We start from the raw sequence: 23,556 nt of genomic DNA, 5'->3' as shown, positions 1-23,556 counted from the left end.
CTGCAGCTGCTTGTTTCGCATTGCACCGCGGCTACCTGCAAGGGCGGTCACGAGGAGTCGGGAACCGGAAAAAAAACGGATTAGCTCAGCCTTTTACGTGTACAAGGCTACCTGCAAGGGCGGTCACGAGGAGTCGGGAACCGGAAAAAAAAAACGGATTAGCTCATCCTTTTACGTGTACAAGGGATGCTCCTACCTGTCTGATTATGGCCACGGCCGCGAGGGCTAGCAAAGTGACCAGTGTGCTGGATGAGGGAAACAGAAGCGGACGAGTGTGTGTTACGTGAAAGAAGATGCAGAATGACGGACATTTATGCTGGATGTACTGATAACATCAGTATTTCTTACCACTCCAGTCATCCCCAGATGCCCTCCATGACCGGAGGTGGTGCACTCTGGAAAACAAGCGACTGCGACTGCTGCCGCGCCAGTAATTTTCACTGACCCTTTTACTCGTCGCTGGCGGTGTACATGGGGAAGAGGGGTGCCACGTGTGGACGTCCAGAAGGTGGGTACATGGGATGTGCGACTGTTTCCAGGTGTCTCCGACATCTATCCCTGATAGCTTCTTGCTACGGACTGGAACGTGAGTTAAGTGTGTCGTGTTTAGTACTTCTCAATACATCGCAGTGGACTCTGCCTTAGGTCGTGCGGTAGCGTTCTCGCTTCCCGCGCCCGGGTTCCCGGGTTCGATTCCCGGCGGGGTCAGGGATTTTCCCTGCCTCGTGATGACTGGGTGTTGTGTGCTGTCCTTAGGTTAGTTAGGTGTAAGTAGTTCTAAGTTCTAGGGGACTGATGACCACAGATGTTAAGTCCCACAACGCTCAGATCCATTAGAACCTGACTCCAGATACTGGAATAATACACTAGACCTGATAGCGCAGACCTCAGAAGTTAAGTCCCATAGTGCTCAGAGCCATTTGAACCATTTGCTTTTGGACTCTGCCTTACAGTGGTATTTGATGATGTCTCTATTGTACCACGTAGTAGAAGCTTCCTCTCTCTTTGCGAATGTTGCGAAGAGAACCAATTTAGGAATTCTATAGTGCTTTTAAAACCCCATAGCGACGTCAGATACCGGATTGGTAGTGATCTCTGACATCTAGCCGTGACAAATTGCTACCATGGACTGGATCGTCGTTTCAGCGTGTCGTGTTTAGTGCTTCTCAATACATTGCAGTAGACTCTGTCTTCCAGTGATTTTTTTCTGTTGTCTCTACCGTATCACGCAGCCTTTTACGTGTACTAATATAGCTGAGAGAAGCAATTTTGGAAATTTGTGGTATATTCCTATGGGACCAAACTGCTGAGGTCATCGGTCCCTCGGCTTACACACTATTTAATCTAACTTAAACTAACTTACGCTAAGGGCAACACGCACACCTATGCCCGAGGGAGGACTCAAACCCACTACGGGGAGGGGGGGGGGGGGAGCCGCGCGAACCATTGCAAGGCGAATCAGACAGCACGGCTACCCCGCGCGGTTGAGCGGTTGAGAGAAGCAGCTTCCGGACTATATAGTGCTTTAAAAACCCAATCTCGACGTAATATTCCCGATTGATAGCGAACTCAGACATTCAGCCATGAACTGATTATTACTACTGATTGGATCACGGTTTAAGTATGTCGTGTTTAGTGCTTCTCAATACATCGCACTGGACTCTGGCAGTGGTATTTGCTATTGTCTCTGTTCTATCACGCAGTATAACCTTCCTCTCTCCTTCCGAGTGTAGCGGAGAGAACCAATGCAGGACTTTTCTAAAACCCATCGCGTTTCCAATAGTTGTACTGCATGCGTTCGGGTAAGGGTCTCTCTAAAATGGTTCAAATGGCTCTGAGCACTATGGGACTTAACTGCTGAGGTCATCAGTCCCCTACAACTTAGAACTACTTAAACCTAATTAATCTGAGGACATCACACACATCCATGCCCGAGGCAGGATCGAACCTGCGACCGGAGCGGTCGCGTGGTTCCAGACTGTAGCGCCTAGAACCGCTCGGCCACCCCGGTCAGCAAGGGTCTCTCTCCCGGCCGGTGTACACCAGGGCTATGCTGTAGACATCGAATGGCTAGTGCCTAGCGATCGCTAGTTTGTGTAATCGGTAGGATTTTTTTTTCCTCACCTGATATGTTTAGTGAAAAGTTGTGGTGGAGGAAGGTGCTCGTGCTCTCAAACGCTGGTGGACCTCAGATATATTGTATTTCGTGCTACGATCTATTTATTATGGAAATTTCATTACTCGATTTGCGTATTGTTTGTGTGTGATACTCAAATGTTGAAAATAGACAGCTGTAAATTGTTAATGGATTAATATGAAAGGGTAGTGTAAAGGGATTATTTCACTCTATTTTTTATATCGAAATTGTATCAGCTCTCCCTTTGCCTCCAGCATTATCTGATAGGAATACTGTATTCTGAGGAGAGAAGCAAACCTCCATCCACTTGTTTCGGGACGTTGGTTCACACAGACAATCAGGGAACGATCTCTGGAGGAAGACAGAGACAGGAAGCAAGTCTGGAATTTCCCGACCAACGGAATGCCCCCACTTTATGCTTTGTTTGGGGGCCATGAGATCAGAGGAGGCCGATTTGTGGTGTGTGGTCTGTGGTATTTAGTAACTTGATCTGTAATTAGGACATCTGGTGCTTTTGACCTTCGTTGTGGTGCTTTGACGATAGAGACACACGGGAGACCCCCAATGGTGGCTACTATACCGCACTTCATTCCATTCATGATCTGTAGACCACTTCTGCAGGGTTTAACTGTCAGTGCAATATGACTGCTATATGTTTCTCGATCTGTACAAAATAGTTTGCCACTGAGCTATAGTAATTTGTCCGTGTGCAGAAAGTGACGGTGGGTTTCGATATATGTCATGAACTTTTAGATATGTAATCGTTCCGATTTCCCCGTCTGTGCTTAGACACCAGTGTGCTTCGAGAAGAGAGGAAAATAAATAATAAGAGCCGTAGCATCCCTGACTCTGGCAACAGATATGAACTCAGCGTTTCCACGTGCGTTCCAAAGAAGAGAGCGTTGCAATTGTTCAAATATTCGGTGCTATGATCGATTTGCTAGCAAATTCTTTAAACAAACTATATTCCATACATCATCTTGTATCCTATAAGTTATTTATGTAAACAGTATTCCATACACTGCAACCAATACACCGACAAAATCATTATTGAAATAAATAAACTGTATTTCAAACACTACTTTGCATCATGTAATTTGTTTAAATAAACAATATTCCACACATAGTCTAAATAAATAAACTATATTCCATATACTGCCAGAAATAAATAAACAATATTCCACACATTGTCTAAATTGATTAAAAATGTTCCATAAACTGCAATCGAGTTCCCTCCAAATGACCGATCAACTGTGTCTTTTTCCCGACAATTTCTGGGAAGGGGAGCGCAGGGGGAGGGCCGGGGTTTTCCCAGAGGGTGTATTTACTTAACTGACTGGTTTAATTAATTATTCCATCAAACTGATACCAAAAGTGTGGTTGTATCAGTGAGGGGCAGGGTGGGAGGGTTGGGGGTTTCCTGAGAGGTTGTGAGGAGGTGGAGAAGAGGGACGGATAGGGGAACAATAGATTAAGAACCTGTCAATCAGATGGGTGGATTATCACCAGGGGATCATAATCTGTCAGTCAAAAGGGTGGATAATCCCCAGGGGGTCTCTAGGTTTGCCCCTGAATGCTACATGCCTCTGAGTGTAGGCAACCCGCACTAAAAATCTGCCCCTATGACGGCCTTGTCCCCCTACTTATACCTTCTGGATGCCAGATGGATGGGTTTGGTGAATGCCTGGAGAACATTACCTACCATCATATGTAATGCCAACAGTGAAGAAGAGAGGAAGTGGTGTTACTTCAAGAGGGGTGTTTTTCGTGGTTACGGTGTGTTCTCCTTATTGCACTTGACAAAACGCTAAAGGCAGAAGGATATGAAAACGATTACAGCAATGTGTACTGCATACAATAAAGAGACAGTTCGGAGACGATGACTTCGCATCAGCATGACAATTCTCCCTGTTACATCTACATCTGTAAGGAAGTTGTTCGCAGGCAATAACGTTCCAGAAATGGACTGGCCTGCCCAGAGTCACGACCTGAATGCAACAGAACACCTTTCGGATGATTTAGTACTTCTATTTCGCTCCAGATCCTACCATCCAACATCACCACCTACTCTGGTTTCGGTTCTTGAGGAAGAATAGGCTGCCATCCCTCGACAGACATTCAGACACCTGATTGAAAGTGTCCTGTGCACAGTGGAATCTGTCATAAAGGCGAAGGGTGGACGCATATTTTTGATCACAGGGTGTATTTTGAGTTGATGGCTGGGTGTTGTGTGCTGTCCTTAGGTTAGTTAGGTTTAAGTAGTTCTAAGTTCTAGGGGACTGATGACCATAGATGTTAAGTCCCATAGTGCTCAGAGCCATTTTTTTGTATTTTGAGCGTTTTTATACAAGGAGTTACAGCAGGTAAACCTAGCAAATATTCCAATAATTGTGGTGAATTAAATAGACAATAGCAACGATTGAAGAAATAAAAAATAGAGATAAAATCTTTTAACAATACAATAGTAAAGCTAATAAAGTTAATCGGCTAGTAAAGAAGAAATCTGGAGCAGTGGCAGAATGTTCTAAATGTAGGAAGCAACAAAGAAAGACGAGGAATTAAGTTGGAACATACTTCTCATTGCTGAATACCGAACCAGAAGTAAGGTATGTTTATGGAAATATCTAAAATGACGGAAAAGAAAGTTATTTCTAAACAAATAACTTTAACCGTGTATTAATTAATAGAATGGGAAAATATTAAACACATCTACAGACAACAGATGCGGAAGTAATTAGAGTGAATGGCTAAAGTAAACAATTATTACAGCTCATCAGTGAAACGTAAAAAAGAACGTAAGTGGACAGCACGAACTGGAATGGAAACACATAAAAAGTATTTTAAGAACACAGGATTCAATGGACACAATTACAGTTAGTTAAAGTCAATTATCGTTAGAGCTGATCAGTGAAAAGAAAAGTAAATGGACAAGGCGTGAAATTTTTAATGATATCTACTGAATAATTCAGAGAAAAATGGCTCTGAGCACTATGGGACCTAACATCTTAGGTCATCAGTCCCCTAGAACTTAGAACTACTTAAACCTAACTAACCTAAGGACATCACACACATCCATGCCCGAGGCAGGATTCGATCCTGCGACCGTAGCAGTCCCGCGGTTCCGGACTGCAGTGCTTAGAACCGCACGACCACCGCGGCCGGCAATTCAGAGAGAGATCACTTATCCATCGTTCACTGGTATCAGATTAATAGGTTGCGTAGTACAATGAAATTGTTGGAAAAGTCGGTGTCACTACAAATATTGTCATGAATGCAAGTGTTCCACGTACGAATCAAAATAAAGAGCATGTTGGCAGTAGGAAAAACGACTCTATACAGGTTCATTTATCTACCAACGGAAATTAGATTTCAGCTATATTTAACTTTTAAGTCCTTTTAAGTTACAGTGAGGGCGAGAAACACACACAGGCAGAATGTAGTCACGGGTGTGAGAGCAGATTTCATCGCAAAGCTGCTGCGAAGCGGTGTGGCCGTGGGTGTTATCTGATAATCCGCTACCCATCGCACCAGCCAGCCGGACGGCTGTGTGCTCGTCCTCTTGAGGAGGCCGCTGAACAGATTTTGTCGGCCATTTCTTCTCTGTCTCTGTCTTCGCAAAAAGTTTTCACAGACCGTGTCGTACATGTAGTACGAGAAACTGAGGTGTCTTAAAACATTAAAGATTTTTTGCTATGAAAAAAATTTCATGTTTTCTATACAATACATTAGAAACTCTTTTACTTCGTTAGAAAGGAAACGAATCTGATTGCTTTAAGAAAGAACAGATTGTGTCAACTAATTAGTGGGCATCTGTTTTTGACATCGAACTGTATTCTTATGTTGTGATCTTGCGATCCATCTGAATACTTTCTGTAGAGGAGTGATTATATAACCCGCAGACTGCTGCTGTAAACTTTTGTACTCACCTAATTTATTTTCGCACAAGCCTGAATGCGTTCGTTCCTCTGTTTCAAGACGTTACTGCACGTCGCTTTCCATAAAGTTGCGTGATACTGAGCCCTAGCGTCTTGTTATTCGTCGTAGACGAAGATGCTTGCATTTGTGCTCTTATCTCAACCGAATGGATAAATTCCGCAGTCTTCACGACACAAACCTTATAACGCACACACTTCTTTGTTAACAAAGAATACATTTCTCTCAGTCAGTCCAAATGGAATTTGGCCTTCAGGCGTAGGGAAAGATCTGGTCTGTAGTTAACTGTCCGTTCACTGCCACTGAGTGACTGAGTCTGATGAAATCTCCCATAGTGAAACGATACATTTCAAAATATGGAAACAGTCAAGAGCTAATACACAAAGACAAATACTTCCTTCATAGCCCGAACAATTTTATTCGTTTTTCGCCGAGGTAGCATTTACAAAAGGGTTGAGAACGTGTTCTCACATATCGGAAGGTGTTCATTTCAGTCAGTTCACGCGTGCCAATAATTTACTAATGCCTAGATGCAACGTCATAAGAATTCCTCAGACTGCATATTTTAAGTACTATGATGTTCACTGATAAAGCGGAGTTTCTTCCAAATGTTTAACACAAATTCAGGAAAAACCCTTGTGTGAAACAAACCTCAATTTTTCCCCACGCGTTGTCTTACAAATAGTAGATGTAGATCAACACGTATATTTCGTCTTTGTCGATTTCGGAAAGATATTCGACACTATACGACGTGGGCTACTAATCAAAAAGATCCGATCGTCTGCGTTTTCTCGATGATATACAGATGCCTCCACGAATTTTTGCCTAAAAAAGGAATAAAAAAAACAGTATATTAAACTAGACAGATAATGTTTTACAGAAACTGCACTGATGAGCTAAAACTATGACTGCCTGCTTAATAGCTTGTTTGTTCGTCTTCGGAAAGAAATAAATCACTGACTTTGGAACGAAATACATCACTGATTCTGCGTATCAGGGATCCGACAGTTTGTTGGTAGGTTTGTAAAGGTATGCAGCATGTGACATCTACGCACAGCCCACATAATTCGGGTAAATAACGTGTCGCTGATTTGCGTACGCGGTAATGGCGCCCGATAGCGATGGGTTCCATAGGATTTACATCAGACGAATTTGGGCTCCGAGGCAGCAACGTGAGTTCCCTATAATGCTCCTCAAACCAGTGCAGCACGGTTCGGGATCCGAGACACGACTGCTGAAACATGACAGGGCAGAAATCAAACACGAAGGTATGCAGCATTTTTGCAGCTTTTGATGTGCCTTCGATTACTACCACAGGTCCCATGCAAGCGCAGGAGAACGTTCTCCCGTAGCATAACACTGCTCCCACCAGCCTGCGTTCCTGGCGCACTGCACGTTTCGAGCAGTCGTTCAGCTTCATGACGGCATTTGTGGAGAGAAACATCGACCTAGTGCAGCAAAAACGTGATTCACCCGTGCCCACTGCAATCGTAATTGACGATGTCGTTGGGACTACGTGTGAACATGTTGGGGTGATCTGATGCGGAGCTCCATGTTCAACAGTGTACGATGAACTTGTGCTCCGAAACATTTGTGCGTGCACCAGCATTATGCTCTTTCGGCAGGGATGCCACAGATCACCATCTATCCTACTTTCACAGAGCAGACAAGCCTCCGAACCTCACGTTCTGTGAAGAGACGTCAACGTCATTTAGCTCCTAGTGATAGCATCATTGTCTTTTTACCTCTTTCTGTAGGATGTTCACGACAGTATCACGTGAACATTCGACAAGCTTCGCCGTTTTCGAAATACTCATTCAAAGGCTTTACGTAATAACAATCTGTCCTTTGACATAGTCCCTTATGTCAATGGACTTCCCCATCTGCAGCACATACCTTGTTCGCTAGGGTGGTCCATCAGTCTCTGCTGCGCTTACATAATTTTCATAGCACATCACGTGCCCGCAACGTCATCAGGCGGCACCCAACATCGCAGTGGGTAATGGTCATAATGTCGTGACTTATCAGTGTGTACTGACATCAGGTGTAACCAAATAAGTGTAACAGACACACACATGTTCTTAATATACATTTCTGACATTAAAATTGTTGTGTCTAGACAAGACAGCCTAGACACAATGAGAGGAGCCGAAAGGCACGCGCTAAGCTAAAGCAGGTCTGAAACAGGATACGTAATGAGTGCTATAAAGAAAAGTACGTAGCTTCTGGAACACTTAACTTTAATCCATCCTTTTGGTACATCTGGAGATTGTGGCGATACAAGTGAGACTCTTTAGATACATGCAATGTTACTAATGGCGCCTTGCTAGGTCGTAGCCATTGACTTAGCTGAAGGCTATTCTAACTATCTCCTCGGCAAAGGAGCGAGGCTTCGTCCGTGTAGTCGCTAGCTAAGTCGTCCGTACAACTGGGGCGAGTGCTAGTCCGTATCTCGAGACCTGCCTTGTGGTGGCGCTCGGTCTGCGATCACACAGTGGCGACACGCGGGTCCGACATGTACTAATGGACCGCGGCCGATTTAAAGCTACCACCTAGCAAGTGTGGTGTCTGGCGGTGACACCACAAAAATTACGACACAATGAAGGAGGCATGCAACAAACGTCAAATGAGCAAGCACAGCACTACATTTCAATCGCAAGCCACATGACATATGGGCACAGAAATCCTTCCGCTGGATTACTTAGGACGCACCAAGTCCACTAAACAACAGTACTCACACTCTGGGCTACTACTGTAGAAGTCTTCCGTACCACCCAGATCACCGACTAGACTTGGCAGACACCAGTCAGCCTTCACCCAACTAAGCTGGACATCAGCTAAAACACCATCTGGATCACAAACTGCGACATCAACCGGACATGAACTGGGCACTGACTAAGCTTCAACCAAGCACACTGAGCTGGACAAAAGTGAGAGACTTTATCTTCTGCATTAAGTGACAATATCATTATACCTATAAGTGCATACTATTCTTTGTTGCACGTGAGAACTGTGATCTGTCTGCTTCTGTGTTTAGTAATAAAGATGTGGTTGACCAATATTATTACATAATGTCCTTGCCATCTCATAAGGACGAAGACACGAGAATGGCGACTAGGATGGTTTGGCTCCATAATGAACACATTACTCCACTCCAACTCTCACTCCTACAGTTTTGCCAGTTAATGGGACAGCAGCCTCACTGCGTAACCCAGGACAATGCTTGCTTGATTCAGCAATGTTGAATGACAATGCCCCCACCTGGTGATCTTCTGTATCATGCACGGTGCTTTCTGCCCACCTCTGAATTTCTTTGATGGAACCTTACACATCCCCTGATGCCCCCTGCACATCCCCCTCAGGAATACACACTACTGCATCAGCTTCCTTCGGATATCGACACTACCTTGGATTCATGGCCCACCTTCCTTGCTGCACTGGACTGCCTCCTCCAAATTTATGTACTTCCAGAAGTTTTTTTCCTGTTTGTCTGTGGCAAGGATTCCTTAGGCTCTGTTGTCCTCTCTTACTTGAACGCATCCTTCGTCACTGATATCCTCACCAGTTCTGACATACCATCTAGCTCCACTGTTCTCTTCAGCCCAACTGTCGCCTCCTTAGGCTCTGCCACTAATGCCAGATCCTCCATGCCAGTTCCTGCACCACAGATCCGTCGGTTCCTGTGCAACAGGGCCCGCCAGTTCCTACGCCACGTGACCCCCTGGTTTCTGTGCCACAGGCCCCACTGGCTCCTGCACCATCAGCGCCACCCACATCACCAGTCTGCTATGGGGATACCTGCTCTAGCGCAGCCAGCTCCAGTGCTTTGGCTCTGGTGGCGACCACTCCAGCGCCTCCGGCTTCTGCGATGCTCAGTCTGGTGCCACTGGTGTCCTCGGCGCCCCCTCCGCTGGCTCAGGCGCCTCTTTCATTTCCAATGCCACTGCCGCCCTTCCTGCTGCCCCATTCGACACACTTATCAGCCACGCCCTTGTGGTTCCTGTGTCACACTGTCACGCATGTTCTGTAAATCAATCCGTTCCGCCACAAAAGTTCTCTGCTTGGACTAAGTCGCAATCGCCATGGCAGTGTGCGCACATAGACTTTGTGGGACCTTTTTGAAATACTCGTTGGTTGATTGTGGTTGACTCATATAGTAAGTTTCCTTTTTCTGTGCGAATGAACTCGACAACGTCACGTAGATGAATTCAGGTGTGGTCATCGATTTCTTGCCTAGAAGGTTTATCTGAAGTAATAGTGTCAGACAACGGACCTCAATTCACGTCAAATGAATTTGAGACGTTCTGTGAACGCAATGGCATTTTGCATCTACCTAGTGCACCGTACCGGCCGGCGTGGCCAGCGGTTCTAGGCGCTACAGTCTGGAACCTTTTTTTTTGCGTTCTCACTTCAGGTGAAGACAGGTCGTACTTGGGTAGCTCTGTTGGAGCTGGGTTGGGTTGTTTGGGGAAGGAGACCAGACAGCGGCGTCATCGCTCTCATCGGATGAGGGAAGATCGGGTAAGGAAGTCGGCCGTGCCCTTTCAAAGGAACTCCCGGCATTTGCCTGGAGTGATTTAGGGAAATAGCGGAAAATCTAAATCAGGATGGCCGGACGCGGGATTGAACAGTCGTCCTCCCGAATGCGAGCTCAGTGTGTTAGCCACTGCGCCATCTCGCTCGGTTCACTTCACGGATGCAGTCTGCAGTCTGCTACAAGTGAGTTCTCAATAGACGGAACCCCCTTTTTGGCATTTCCTCTCCCCCCTTTTTTTCCCCTCATCTGTCCAGGTGCCCCCCCCCCCCCCCCCCAATCCCCCATCTGCCTTGGGCCGTGGTGTGTTACCTTCGTGTCTACTCTACAGTGCAGTGTTCAAGTGAGTGTTCAGTGTCGTATGTCCCCCTTTTTTATGCGTTGAGAACATAAACCATACTATCGCTAGGTGCATTTTTTATCTTTTGCGAACAGAAACCAGACCGTCGCCGTGTTTTTTAAATTGTGCCTGTCTATTTACTGTGTGTTTTCAGCAGCATCGTCAACCCCTTGTTTTTGTAATTTAACTTCCACAACTTTCCGCCATTTTACAGTTTCAAAAGTCATCTTTTTATCGCCTGTTCTTTATTATTTGTTATCTTCTCATTATGTTTTTTAACTCTTCTGTAGGCTGTAGAGTGGCATATTAAGCTGCTGCCTTGCCTTTATTAAGTGATTTAAGCTGCTTCGTTGCACCGAGGATATCTACCTCTATGTTTCTTATCTTGGCAGTTGTCCTTGATTGGAATTCAGGAATATTTACTTCGTCTTCTTTGGTGAAGGAGTTTTGGAAAACAGTGTTTAATAACTCTGCTTTAGTGGCACTGTCATCAGTGACTTAATCGTTTTTATCGCGCAGTGAAGGTATTGATTCCGTTTTGCCACTGGTGTGCTTTATGTACGACCAGAATCTCTTTGGGTTTTCTGCCAGATTTCGAGACAGAACTTCGTTGTGGAAATTATTAAAAGCATCTCGCATTGAAGTACGCGTCATATTTCGACCTTCTGTGAAACTTTGCCAATCTTGGGGATTTTGCGTTCTTTTAATTTCGGCATGCTTTTTTCGTTGCTTCTGCAACAACGATCTGACCCGTTTTGTGTACCATGGGGGATCAGTACCATCACTTATTAATTTATGTGGTATATATCTCTCAATTGCTGTCGATACTATCTCTCTGAAAACATTCCATAACTTTTCTACACTAACAGGATCAGATCGGATGAAGTAAAGACTGTCTCTTAAAAAGGCGTTAAGAACATTTTTATCAGCTTCTTTAAATAGATATACTTTGCGTTTCTTTTTGATGGTTGTTTGTGTTACGGTATTCAGCCTAGTAGCAACTGCCTTGTGGTCGCTAATCCCTATATTCGTCACAATACTCACTATTTGTCCAGGATTATTTGTTGTTAAAAGGTCAAGTATGCTTTCGCAACAATTTAACTCTACAGTGTCACAGACTTTCAACAAAGTGCATTTAACATATTTATTGCGTCTTCTAAGGAACTGTCATGGAGGCAGCAGCTGAAAAAGACCTTCACAGGCAGCAATTAAATCAGTTTTTTCAAATTAAAGTAGTAAAGTGGAATCACTCAAAGAAGGTCTTGAAGAAAGTTGTGTTACAAATACAGGAAGCTGGCTCTGCTTTCACTTCTTGTTCCTAGTTGAGATGTTGAGAGAGGACAAGTCATCCTCTCACTTAGTTTCATATGCAAGGCTGTTCTATAATGTTGTTATTAAACCCCACACATCATTTTCTGTGAGATGATAAGAAGTTATCAACATGAGCAGGCATTGATGAGAGCACGTACATTGTTAATGCATGCAAAATCCTTATGGTAGCTCTCCTCTGAATAGTATTTTCAGGAGTGGAGAACAAGCAGGCAGCTTGGTTATTTAACAGTAAATCTTGCAATGGGCATTCGGTAATTAGAAGCGAGGTGCAAGTTTAAGGAGAGGAGCGTCTCCAAGCCCTCACTGGGGACAGAATGCTGGTCCCAATGAACTCTTGCACCAGCATGCAGACAGTGCTTTCAGCTGAAGAGGTGAAAAACTGACTGCTTGGCTCTACATTTTAGGCGTTTCTGGCCACGGCAGGGACAAGGGTGCAGGAGAGAAATTAGGGCGCCTGGCCAAGGCCTTTCAACAGTGTAATGAGCTGGCGTCCATAAAACTCCACGAGTTTCCATGCTCACCTTGGACCAGACGCTACAGACAGAGCCATTATGTGGTGTTGTCCCTCTGCCTGCTGAGTTTTTTTTAGGAAGCTTTGGGCCTTTGGAAGAATTTTAGGATGGAATGCAACATTTATGGCTGCTCTCAATTTGTCTATGGTTGGAGACAAAAGCACTTCTCTTAGGTTAGCTGAGTCCCCAAGTTGGACATGCAGTAATATTAGGCTATCAAGATACTGACCTCTGTGATGAATGTGTTGTTCACATTAAGTTTAAAAGAAAACTCTTAAAATACGCTGCCTAAAGTGCCCGTTGGATACACAATTCGGAAGCATAACGTCTTCTCCTCCCTGTGCAGAAATTTACAAGTCAGGGGTTGGCTGCTGATCCAGCAGGGAAAAGGATATTATTAACATTGGTTAGGATTGGCCGGGGAGATAGGGCAGTCAAGCTAGAGGAGACACATGGTGCTGGTGGAGTATTGTGATTGGCGCGAAATCGATGTGGGGTAGTTGCGTTGGTGCACTTTTCGCGTTTACCTAGTTTTGATGGAAGGATATGAGTGGAGAAATCGCTTCTGATTCCGACTCCAGTCTGGAGAGAAGATTTTGGTTTTGACCCTTGTTTTGAGTGCATTACATTTGGGACACTCGTCCTGAGCATGACTTCTCTCTAACACAGTCTTGTCTGGGGAGCCTGTGACAAAGTCTTAGCTGTACCGACAGTTTGTATCTCAATTGTCTCAGACAACTCGCTGTGCCGAAGACATATCTTATTCGTGTGAGGTCTGACGTTTGATCTCCTTGTGTATACTGCTGTATAAGTGAGTCGAATTCGTCCATGGTATGAGCGGCTCACAGGAGTGTCACACACTGGAATGTGCCGAGATACTAGGGTTCCATTAGAGAGTAATTTCGATCAGACTGACAGATCGCCCTCTCTGTGATAAAGAATTAAACCCCCCCCCCCTCCCCCGCTACCCGCCCTCCCCACACCATCGCTACTCTGCAGACGCTCGCACCACTACCGTCACCTGAGAAAGATATGCATCGACAAAGGGGTATAGCATTGCTGCTTCGTATTGTTACAGCAAACTGAATCACATTATCGCCACTTGTTCTCATCTGCACCAACGTATTGAGACTTCTGTGTAGAATAAATCCATTAATGTTTACTTAGGGTTGGATAATTTCAGATTGCGTTATCGATGTTTTGAGCCATGGTAAATAGATTAAACAAATAAACCACAGTGTTTGCCAACCCATCGCCACCCAGTGGAGTGCTACTTATTTGTCGCTTCTATTTTTGTTTCCAACAGTTCATGATTTATTTGTCATCTCGTTTGTGTTATTTGTCCTATTTTATGATTAACAAACTCTTCTCATGTTTATAAAAGATTAATCCTTTGTTGATATATTAATCACCCATCATTAATTGCCTACAGTAATGACTGGGCAACAAATTCATTAATTTTTCTCAACATTTAAGTTTCGTTTAAGATACTGATAAAAGTGATAACCTCCAGTGCAGGCAAGCAATAACAACCACTGTGAGAGGGCTGAATCAATTTATCAGGCGCATGTCCAGGTAGACAAGTGGAAGGTCTACAAGTTAAAGTGATCACTGTCAGGGAGTAAACTTACAGTCGCCTGTAGTCTTTCAAATCAAACTGCAAGACCAGTGTAGTGATTTCCTGTCAGAGAGGTCAAAGTTCGTAGTAATCGATAGGAAGCCTTTGAGTAAAACAGAAGTGATTTCTGGCGTTTCTTAACGTAATGTTACAGCTCTCTGATGTTCCTATATAATCGATTTAGGAAATAATCTGAGCACCCATATTATGCTGTTTGGAGTAGATGCTGTCGTTTATTGTCTAATAAAGTCATCAGAAGATCAATTCAAATTTCAAAACGATACACAAAAGACGTCTGTATGGTGCGAAAATTGACAATTGACGCTAAATAATGAAAAGTGTGAGGGCGTCAACATGAGTGTTAAAAGGAATCCGTTAAACTTCGATTACACGATTAATCGGACAAGTCTAAAGGCCTTAAATTCAACTACATATCTAAGAATTACAATTACGAACAACTTAAACTGGAAAGAACACATAGAAAATGTTGTGGGGGAGTCGAATCAAACACCGCGCTTCATTGACAGAACACACAGAAAATGGAACAGGTCTGCTAAAAAGACGCTTGTCCGTCCTCCTTTGGAATACTGCTGCGCGGTGTGGGATCCTTACAAGATGGGATTCACAGAGGACAGCGAGAAAAGCCAAATAACAGGGCACGATTTGTATTATCAACAAATAGGAGAGTGAATGTCCCTCGTATGATAGAGGATTTGGTGTAGACATGGTTAAAACAAAGGATTTTTGTTGCGGTGGAATCTTCTCACGAAATTTCAATCACCAAGTTTCTCCTCTGAATGCGAAAATATTTTGTTGACGCCGATCTTTGTTAGCTAAAGAACAAGTAAAGCAGCCCAAAACAGAAATGTGCAAAACCAAACGGTTCTTGCCACGCTCCAAAAACATAGAAGAAGGATCGTGTAGGAAACAAAAGAAACGCTGGCGAGAACGTGAAGCGTATTGAAAAGATCGAGAACAAACAGGCAGAAGTATCAGAGGACAAAGAAGAGTAGATTTGGATCACCTAACAGCTACATCACCAGCACAAAGTGGAATGCCGAAGGAGAATACACCAGCCGCTATAGGGCGCACGACAGGGCGTGCGCCGTCGGTGACGCAAAATATGGCGGAAACAGAAGCAGAGCATAATTGGATACGTCTTCAGCAGACTGATACATAACACTGTGAATCTGACGGCATAAGAGGAGGCCTTAACAGTGTTCAACGATTGTTACGAAACACATTTGTGGAGACGCTCGCAGCAGAACCGATGGAAAATTCTTTCGCAGGAAATGTCGTTCAGTTGGACCACAAGCTTTTCTTATCCACTCAAAATTTCCAAGTGCACAAAGAAAACAACAATGCATTATATCCAAACATCTGGATAGCTCAGTGAGATAAAGTGCTACCATAATCGTGCCCACTGAAATACAAGCTGGAATTTATCTGCGGAGTGTTGTAGCTCATACAAGGAGATCAAGGACACGTTCCTTAGACATATTGGTCGCAAGACACTCAAGAAAAAATCGAGGAGGAGACTATGCTGGGCAATGACCTAGAAACGTCAGGGTTCCATAGTCCGGTTAAGTTCTTTGAGTCGCTCGTTAAGAAGAACCGTTTCTAGGACCAGCCACACAGTCCGAAGAAAATTATGAGGCACTGTTGCATCAAACTACCTTCGCACTAACGACAACTCCTTAATTCCACTGATTCACTCAAGAGCACGCTACGCAAATTAGACCATACCAACGAAATACGAAACGCAAGAGAGAAGAACATGCACAATGACCGTAATTGGCAAAGCTCATCAGAAAGGAACGGCGACAGAAGAAATGGGCGAAATTATCGATCACAGGGAAACAACAACTCGAACCATAGATTGAATAATCAGCCACCGGGAGAGAAAAGAGATAGACGAGACAGTTACAACAATAATTACAACGAATGGCAAAACGGAAACTGGGAGAACCAATTAAACAGAATCAGTTCCTGCTGGATACTTGAGAACCACAGAAACAAAGAAACAACTGGGAGAAAAGTAATCATTAAGTTCTAAATATGCAGTTTAGGCTGCCTAACCCGTCGCAGGGGAAACGTAGCAGAAGTATAAATAGAAACTGACGCTCGGCTTCTGCGGACACAGCTCTAAACAAGGCCGCAGGAACCATCGGAACGAGCAACATCAACACCTTAGAATATGAAGACACAAGAGAGCTTTTGTGTGAGGAAAAAGAAGTTATGACACGACCGGATCTACATCCAATTATTCAGCTCACCACAGCCAACTTCAATCTGACCGGGATTGTGGACAGTGGACTCCAGATATCGGAATCTGCGTACAAGAGATGCATTGCGAATCTTCCGTGGCCAATAATCATGCTCAAGAAAACTAAAATGACTGGCGCGCTGAGAAGAAAGCACAAGGAGGTGCGAAAAAAAAAAGAAAAAAAATGGTTCAAATTGCTCTAAGCACTATGGGACTTAACATCTGAGGTCATCAGTCCCCTAGACTTAGAACTACTTAAACCTAACCAACCTAAGGACGTCACACACATCCATGCCCGAGGCAGGATTCGAACCTGCGATCGTAGCAGCAGCGTGGTTCCGGACTGAAGCGCCTAGAACCCCTCGGCCACAGCGGCCGGCTGGTGCGGCAACAAACCTGGTTAATATACAGCTGCCAAGTACATACCTTGGAAACAAACTTTCTGGTCGTCGATTTGCTGGCTATTGAAACAATATTCGGCACGGATTTCCCGAACCAACATTAGGCCGTATTGGACATGGAACGAGGAGAGCTCACACTTCAAAAAGATGGCGTCAGAAAAATTACATTTGCTGATTACGCAATACGTGCACAAAATCCTACCGAATGCCTCAACATAAAATACATAACAAACCGGCAGGAAGATAGAAATCAATTGAGGTATCACGAGATTAGACGTATCCTGGAAGAAGATGAACAAATTCGACAGGAACCTTACTATACTAGTGATAACATGTTACGAAACTTAGACAACGTTCCAACGTATGCCAAGGGGTATCTGGAAGAAATCTTGTTTGAAAACGCTGATATACAGGGTGATTATAATTAAAGTTACAATTTCAGAACGCTGTGGAAATAATACCATCGGTCAGAATGACGTCAAATTGCAACTGAATACAATAGGAAAAGGGGGAAAACGTATGGCAGAAGGAAAAAAAACAGTGTGAAATTAACCAATAGATGACGCTGTATGTGTCAGAATATGTAAATGAAAACGGACGAAACTTCAGAGATAGAAGAGTTTCATGGACCACAGTCATACAACCTGGAAGAATTCTCAGCAGCTGAGACATACGGTGACGAAAGCCTTCATTGTGTGAGGCGGTCATCTTACTGGAGACAGCACTGGCAGCTGTAGGATAAGAAGGAAAAGCCGTGCACCCAGCGTGTTTATACCAGCTTCAATGGGTTGTGTGCATGACAGGTGTTTTCATTTACATATTCTGACACATACAGCGTCATTTATTGGTTAATTTCATAGTGTTTTTTTTCTTTCTGCCATACGTTTTCCCCCTTATCCTATTGTATTCAGTTGCAATTTGACGTCATTCTGACCAATCTTGTTATCCTCCCTGTCAAGTCATCCAAGCACTAGTCAGCGTTCCACCGCCTTACTGGTAGCCATCTCACCCTGCATTACACTATTCTCCATGACAATAGCCTCTTCCCTGACAACCTCAGTAAGGCTAACCATTTTGCTTCCCACCTATCCGAGGTCTTCTCCATTCCTGACGATCCCCATTTTGATCACTCCCTCTTCCTCACCGACCTTGAAAACGCTAATACCTCTGTCCCACCGCTTGCCCCTAGTTTTCAGTCCTTGGGTCAGTTACCCCTCTCAGACATCAACACTCTCATCACCGCACACATCATAATCGCCCTCCACTCCGAATGCCATACTGCCTCTGGCCACGATGATGTCACCTAATGTTACCTCAAGAAGTCCCCCCAATCCTTCCTGGCTACCCTTGCTACCCTGAACAACGTCCTCCTCCCCACTGGCTTTTACCAGACCTGTGGAAGATAAAATGGTTCAAATGGCTCTGAGCACTATGGGACTTAACATCTGAGGTCATCAGGCCCCTAGAACTTAGAACTACTTAAACCTAACTAACCTAAGGACATCACACACATCCATGCCCGAGGCAGGATTCGAACCTGCGACCGTAGCGGTCACGCGGTTCCAAACTGACGCGCTTAGAACCGCACGGCCACACCGGCCGGCCCTGTCGAAGACTTCCCGTGTCGTGTTGTTCCCTAAACAGAACAAAACCCCCTCTGACATCTCTTCCTATCTTCCTATGTTCTTTCCCTCCAACTAAACTGCCATCGCTCCACTTTCTTTGTTTCCCTCGACCTCTAGAATGCCTACAACCGTGACTGGCATTCCGGGTTCCTCTTCAAACGCCATACCTACGCTCTCCCTATCACTTTTGTCCATCTTGTTGCTTCCTTCCTCTCCAGTCGTCCCTTCTATGTCACTATTCACAATTCCAACTCCAGTACTTTCTATCCCTCTGCTGGCGTGCCCCAAGCCTCCAACCTTTCCCCTCTCCCCTATGTCCTGTATACTGCCAATATGCCCAAACCTCACCCTCCTGTTTATCTCCTCCAATTTGCTGATGACACCACCTTCATGGCCCTTTATCCTACCCTTCAACGGTCTCACCATACCCTCCAAACCCACCTTGACCAGTTCACCACTTGGTGCAACCTGTGGTTCCTTCATATCAACCCCTACAAGACCCAGACAATCATCATTGGCTGAACCCCCTGCTCCCTCCTTCTTCATGATTTCTGCCTAACCATGTATGGTCATCCTATCCACCTCACTCCTTTCATAAAATACCTTGGCCTCACTCTTGACCGCCACCTCACCTGGACTCCCCATCTCCTTACGATACAACACAAAGCCCATAACTGCCTCTGCCTCCTGAAACTCCTGTCTGGCCAGACATGGAGATTGCATCCTTCCACCATCCTTCACACCTACAAATCCTTGATCCACACCATCCTTTGTTATTCGAGTGTCACTTGGATTTCCACCATTGCCAGATTCTATAAAGCCCGACAAGTCCTAGAATGCTATGCACTCCACCTCGCCTTCTGCATCCGCATTCCATCCCCATGTGCATCCTCTATGACCTCATCCCCTTCCACACCTTCTTCTTTTCCTTGAACGCATCCACACCCTGTATATCGACTGTCGAATTGTTCCACCCCACCCCACAGTGTCCCTCTTCCTCTCCACCCCCAGCTCATTGCTGCATCTTTACCGTTGTGTCCTGCCCTCTTTCCATCTCTCTACCTTTCGCCTCCTTTCCCAACGCAACTTCCATCATCTACCTGTCCCAGATGATGAGCTTCGCCCTGACATCTACCCCTCCTACCAACTCTAACCCCACCTTCCTCCCCCTACTCCTCAGAGCTCCCTCTATCCTCCCCTTCCCCTCCCCTTCCATTTCCCTGAGGAGTTTCCCCCTCCTACACCCCCTCCCTCTCCCATGGCGCCCTTCTGTGTCTCTGCACTCCCTCCTGCCTTGTCTTCCCCCTCCTTCTCCCACCTTGCTCATCTCCTGCCTCTTGGTTTGCATCCTGCCCCCTTTTCCCTCTTCCTCCCCCCCCCCCCCCAAGCACCCCACTGCACCATCCTCCCCTCTTTTTCCCTCCTCTCTGGACTCCAGTCCCTTGGCAGTTGCCTACCATCGGTTTTTATTCTTCATGGGTGTTCCCTCATTTCCAGCGTCTTTTTGTAAGTGCCTTGCTTGTGTGATTTTTATACTGTGGCCGACCTTTAAGTTGTTTGACTACAGTGATTTTAAGTGTGCAACGAATTGCCAGCTACATTTTTTTTAACTTTATGTCAACTTTTTAACTGTCCCCCAGTGCATGTCCCCATATTAGTGCATATTTTAACTCCCATCATCTTCATTTAATGTGTTTTTTATGTCCCCCTTTTATTGCCCTTTTTGTGTACGAGTTCCTCTTTCATGTATTTTTGTAAAGCCCTTTGGCTGAAGATTTGTGGACTATGCTGCTGCCAGCCCTCCCCTGCCCATATGGGGCAGGGGCATGAAATTACAATAGAGAAAAAAAACTTTTCTTCCTTTCGTGTCAGCGACGTTCACAATGACTGTCTCAATGCAAGATCGCGCTCTGTTGTAAAGCTATATTGCAAGAATGATGACTGTGCACACATCGCTCTGCAGAAGTTCCGGACACTGAAGGGTTTGAAAAAAGGCGTTGGTCCAATGACTGCTGTGGGTCTGCAGAAAATGATTCGGAAATTCGAAACGATGGGTTCTTTTGGTGTGCAACCTGGTAGAGGGAGGAAATGAATTGATTCGACATCAGCGGAAGCAGTGGCCACAGAAATGCAGGAGCAGACGAGTAATAGTGTGCATGGAGAATTGCCCTAAAATTGGACATATGCATGAGCATAGTGCGTAAAATTCTATTAATCATCCTTCTGTGTTATCCATTCAAAATTACCCATGTACACGAGTTGCTTCCTGTTGACCTGCCAGCAAGGAAGACCGTTGCTTCAGAATTTCTTGCTCGCTTGGAAGTTGACAATGATTTTGTGGAGAGACGAAGCCCACTTCCATCTGACAGGATATGCCAACACACAGAACTGTCGAATACGGGCAACGGAAATCCACACGGAAATTAACCAGTACCACATCATCCTGAAAAGGTCACTGTGTGGGTTTACGGCCTTTCTTTTCCACAACCACGTCATTCTAGCTCTCCAAACGCTTGGATGGGATCACTTTTATGCAAGATGGCGCACCTCTGCACATTGCAAATCCAGTTAAGCTGCTGCTGAAGCTCCGTTTCTGAAATACTAGAATTATCAGCCGCCATTTCCCTCAAGCCTGGTCGTCCCAATCACCTGATCTTGATCCGTGTGACTTCTGGCTGTGGGGCTATGTGCAAGATGTAGTGTTTAGTGTTCCGATTGCAAACTTAGCTGCATTGAAGGCACGCATTGCGGAACACATTCTGAACATGACGATGATGATGATGTTTGGTTTGTGGGTCCCTCAACTGCGCGGGTAGCAGGACCTGTACAAATTCCAGACCTTCGCTCAGGTCCACACTCGTTGCTTTCATGAATGATGATGAAATGATGAGGACAACTCAAATACGCAGTCATCTCCAGGCAGGTGAAAACCCCTGACCCGGCCGGGAATCGAGCCTGGGGCCACGTGGTCGGGAAGCGATAACGCAACCAAAAGACCACGAGCTGCGGACTACGAACGTGACCCTGGAAACACTTCGATCAGTTGTGGAACATGCTGTTTCTCGATTTCAACTTGCAGAAAACAGTGGACAACATACTGAAAATGTTTTGCGCCAGTCGTACAGAAATTAATAATCATATTTGAGTTTTATTGATGCTTTCTATGCAGTTTTTGGTCTCAGGACAATTAAAAACCGATTTTTCCTATCCGATGTGATATGACCTTGACGTGGTGGATGGGCTTACGTAACTAACAGTATCACACCTGTACATCCATGCACACTGAGTAGTACAGTATGTTTAACGTCAAACTTACACCTTAGGCATTGTTGTATGATTCATTCGTCAATTGTAGTCGACCACTACTAAATTATGATGCTCACAGTTCCATCTATTGCTACATTTTGTAACTATTTATTTTTCTTCTGCTATATGTATTCCTCTTTGTCCGACAGTATTCCGCTGCAATTTGACATCGCTCTTACCAGTGGTGTTATTTCTACAACTGTTTGAAAGTTTATCACCCAGTATTTCTGCCGAAAACCGGACAGTCCGTAATTACGAATACGCATTTCGAGTGCGTGATCACATAAAATTATTACTGCCACCGTACCAAATTCCACTCAACTACCGTCACAAAGTTTTCTTAGAGAGCAAGAGGATGCTAGACGATGACATCACTGAACCTGCAACCTCCACGTACAGCAATCCCCCACATGGGTAGAAAAGTTCCACAACTCAATTCGTTTGGTGCTGGATTCACGCCAAATTAATACCATGATAAAAGCAAAAACAGATCATCAAGAGAAGCTGAGGGAACTACTACAAAACTTCCATGGCGTCCCTCGACTTGCGGTCTAGTTACTGGCAAATTACACTCCACCTAGGCTGCAGAAAATACACTGCATTCCTCGCCTTCGGTAGACGTTACCGATTCAAATGGCTACTAATCAGTTTAAACGGGTCCCCAGCTGACTCATTAGGTGATTCGATAGTATCTCAAAGGATTACGTAAAACAAAAGAATCACCACTGATGTAGATGACCTCTTGCTCGCGGAACTGACGTTGAGAGGAAACAATGTGATCTTAAGGGAAATACTGCAGACCTTCAGGGATAACTGCGTAACTGCCAACATCTTGAAGTCATGCATTGGGACCTCACGAGTAAAATTCCTCAGCCATATTATTTCCATGGAAGAAATCTCACCAGATCCGGACAAGATAGAGGCAACAGCCAAATCTGTAACACGAACAACTGAGAAACAACCCTGTGACTTTCTCAGTGTCGCAAATTTCTTAAAGAGATTCATTCACGTGAAGAAACTAGCTGCACCACGTTTATGCCAGCTCACTGGGAAGAAGATGCCGTGGGACTGGGACGATATGGCGGAAGGTTAAATTTAGACCCTCAAAACCGCGCTGGTCAATGCACTGATTTTGTCGCACCCCAATCTGGCGGAGGAATTTTGCATGGTGACGGAGAGCTCATACTCTGGGCTTGGCGTAGTGACCTTCCAGAAATATCAGCAAAGGGTGAAACATGGTGCATTGGACCCTCGCGTTTGCAAGCCGTGTTCTCAGTAAATGCGAGAGAAACTACGCTGTAACCGAGGTGTAGGCTTTGGCGGTAGTGTTTAGCCTTGAAAACCTCGATTTTTCGTGTGTGGGGGAAAAAGAAGAGTCTTCACCGATCGCAAAGCCTTGCAATTCTCACTCACAGCGAGTCTCCGCAATAAGAGACTGATGAGATGGACATTCATGCTACAGGAGTAAGATTTTACAAGTACGCACGTACCAGGAGAGGAGTACATCATCGAGGATGCGATGTCACTTTCACCTGTGGGACTGGAAGGAAGT

The sequence above is a fragment of the Schistocerca americana genome, chromosome X (genome assembly GCF_021461395.2).
Source record: "Schistocerca americana isolate TAMUIC-IGC-003095 chromosome X, iqSchAmer2.1, whole genome shotgun sequence".
NCBI lineage: Eukaryota > Metazoa > Arthropoda > Insecta > Orthoptera > Acrididae > Schistocerca > Schistocerca americana.
The sequence above is the reverse complement of the archived record's forward strand: the minus strand, read 5'-3'. Positions refer to the sequence as shown.